We start from the raw sequence: 2,481 nt of genomic DNA, 5'->3' as shown, positions 1-2,481 counted from the left end.
CACAGTGCATTGACAGTCAGAAATGGAGTGTAGAGATTTTGACTAGCAGATGTCGCTCTTCCATTTCCTGAATGAAAAAATGTCATTCATTTAACACGCGGCGGTGAGTACACTCATAGACTTGGTTATATTTTTACTAATTAATTGAGTTTCTTCTTTTCTTTCCAGATTTTCGCTTCATGGAAATATGTATAAACGGCCTTTTCGAATTATATATAGCATATTGGGATTATTTGTGCCATTCAATTCGACACGAAAATATGTTGGCTTTATATTACTCCCAAGAAAATATGTTTTTGCTTTCTATTGGTTTGGCAGAATAACGTTGCATTTGTGCACATTGATTGTATAAGCGTCCGGGATTTAGTGAACCAATTAAGTCGGAGATTGATTTACGTTCAACAAAAATATCTGGTGTGAGTATATAGTCGCCAATCGTTATAGTAACTTGTTACACCTCCATGCCTCGTTTATGTATTAAACATGGCAAATCAGAACGGAATTCACGCATATCTACGATAATTTGGCTGAAACAAAAGGTATGAGGCTCGCTTGGCCGCCTGCTTCACGACTAGCCGCATTAGCCGCGTCCACGCCTTCAGTTTCTGCATAGGTTTTATACAACATGAAAGCTTCATCTGTTTTGCCATCTTGGTACTCTGGTATAACCATTACACGCTTCGTTTTAATAATCATTCTAAATGCTTGCTTCTCACGTCGCCAGTTAGTCAAATACGATTGTTCTTCTACGGTGTGCGCATGTAAAGGGAAGGATACATGCGTCCGATCTTTCGGAGCGCGCCGTTGACGCGCTTCCCATCTTTCCAATTGTCTTATTGCGGCCACATTACAATGATACATTATAACATACTGTGGTTGTATTTCATCGAGTATGCGATAGAGTGACATAGCACCCTCTCGTTCTGGTTTGAATGTTTGTATGCAGATTAGTGGTTGTTTACGTGCCGCCACAGCGGCAGTTATATCCAGGTGTTCTAGCTGTGGAAATGGCTCGAAACCGAGGTATCCATATTAGAGGTCGCCGTAGCCCCGCTTGCATTTGCGTCCGCGCCAGCATAAGTTAAAGTTTCGTCAGCATCACTTAATTGTGTAATAGTTAGCATATAACTTTCTTGAAAATATTTTGCCACAAGATCTTCATCACCATTAGCATCAGTCAACAGCTGCGTCAGCTCATCCATAGGGGTGCTTTGTTCTGAGTCCGAAGCTTCATTCTTTAGAACGTCATTCTCTTTCGCATTTGGTTGCGTGCTATTTATCTTTTGTGTGCTCGTGTTTTTGCCGCTAAGAGTTTTCTCAAATTGCGTTAGTGCATTTGCAGTTTCTTTAACTTATAGCAATCAGCTAGTTTACCAATTGGTATTTCATGCTGCCTTGCAGCAAATAAGAGAAAGCGTTCACCACCTTGTGTGAGAAATAGACGCAATTGAATGCAGGTACGTGTATCATGACAAAGTATTAGGACTTTGGGTGGCAGTTACACAGTCGGGACGTAAACGTTTCATATCGCCCGGTATTTCAACTTTGAGTATTTCAGCTAAAATTTCCATTTGGGATAGGGTTCAGGTTCGAACTCACCTTGTGCAGTGTAAACGCGCTCTTTGGTTAAATTGAATATTTGCTCAGCTGAATTTAAAAACGGCCAACCTGAATTATGAAGCGCATACTCTGTAGTGTGATAACGTTTGGTTAGTGCATACGCGGCCACTGCATCATGATATGTATTGGAAATCATAAGATTGCGTAAAATTTTCAAATCAGCTACTATCAATGTAGTCTGCGAATTCAGTTGATGCCAAATACAATCCAGTTGCGCTTGCTGTATATTATGAAATTTTTTGTTATACAATTCTCTACTGTGATCTCTTCCAAATCTTCCGATCTGTTTATACGCTTAATTTCACGCACTAACAATTAATTGTATCAAGCAAATGTGTTTGTATTAGCGTCATGGGAACATGCAACTCAATAGTTTGTGCCTCATGAGGCTTCAGTGATTGTTGTACAATAGCATGAAAACGTGTCCAAATGACTAATTGTTTTACAAACAAATTACGCATAGTGCGCTCAATATGACTAAATCCACTTGTGAAAGCTTCGGCGCTGTTGGAAAATGCTTTTATAAAACCAGTTTTATTACACATACGATACGAGACGCAAAACAAATGCTTCTTGACAGGATGGCATTATGTAGAGTCCGCATCAAATCCAGCGGACTTAGCCAGCAGAGGACTTCCAGCCACGGACCTAGTCGACAACTCTTTGTGATGGCAGGGACGTTCTTGGCTGCAAGAATGCAAAGCGAAATGGCCATCTCAAGGCGAACAGGAGTACCACACAAACATCGAAGAAAAACGAGTACAAGTGCATTCAGCAACAAACATCAACAATAGCGAGGATATTCTTGATCGGTTTTCCGATCTATCGAGGGCGGTGCCGGTAATTTCCTTCATTATAAGA

At 40.5% G+C, this 2,481-nt stretch overlaps 1 pseudogene; it reads right to left on the bottom strand.

Moving 5' to 3' along the window:
* Positions 1-274: 274 nt before the first annotated feature.
* LOC137235259 (DNA repair endonuclease XPF-like) lies at positions 275-2,208 on the bottom strand (annotated as a pseudogene).
* Positions 2,209-2,481: the final 273 nt, after the last annotated feature.

This window comes from Eurosta solidaginis, chromosome X (assembly GCF_040869045.1).
Source record: "Eurosta solidaginis isolate ZX-2024a chromosome X, ASM4086904v1, whole genome shotgun sequence".
Taxonomy (NCBI): Eukaryota; Metazoa; Arthropoda; class Insecta; order Diptera; family Tephritidae; genus Eurosta; species Eurosta solidaginis.
Note: the sequence above shows the minus strand (reverse complement) of the source record. Positions and strands in the feature narration are given on the sequence as shown.